A 615-nucleotide genomic window follows, 5' to 3' on the forward strand; every position below is an offset into this window, starting at 1 on the left:
AGTGCTGGGATTAAAGGCGTGTGCCACCACCGCCCAGCTATATCAAAAATTTTTTGCTCAGACTAGAGTCTTGAAGAATTTCCCATGCTTTCTTCTAGTAGTTACAGAAAAATTTTACCATATATTTAAGTCTTTTAATCTATTCACAGTTGACATCTATAGCTAGTGAGGGATAGATAACCTGCTGTAAGTCCTCTGCACAGTGTATACTGTGTGCCCCTGCACTGTTAAGGAGACTGCCCCTGCAGTCCTGTTTTCACTTCTTTGCTCAATGCAGTTGGTTGTAAATGCATGGGATTTATTTCTAAGCTCTCTATACTGCCCCACTGATCAAAGACTATGGGTTTATGTCAGTATCATGCTGTTTTAGTTTCTAACAATTTGTAGTGTATTTTCAAGTCAAATACCGTGATGCCTTCAGTTTAGTGGTCAAGATGTATTTGACTATGTGGTAATTCTTGTGGTTTCTTACAAATTACATTTTATCCATTTTTATTAGATATTTTCTTCATTTACATTTCAAATGCTAACCCAAAAGTCCCCTATACCCTTCCCCCACCCTGCTCCCCTACCCACCCACTCCCACTTCTTGGCCCTGGTGTTCCCCTGTACTGT

Source organism: Mus pahari, chromosome 4 (assembly GCF_900095145.1).
Source record: "Mus pahari chromosome 4, PAHARI_EIJ_v1.1, whole genome shotgun sequence".
NCBI classification, from domain to species: Eukaryota; Metazoa; Chordata; class Mammalia; order Rodentia; family Muridae; genus Mus; species Mus pahari.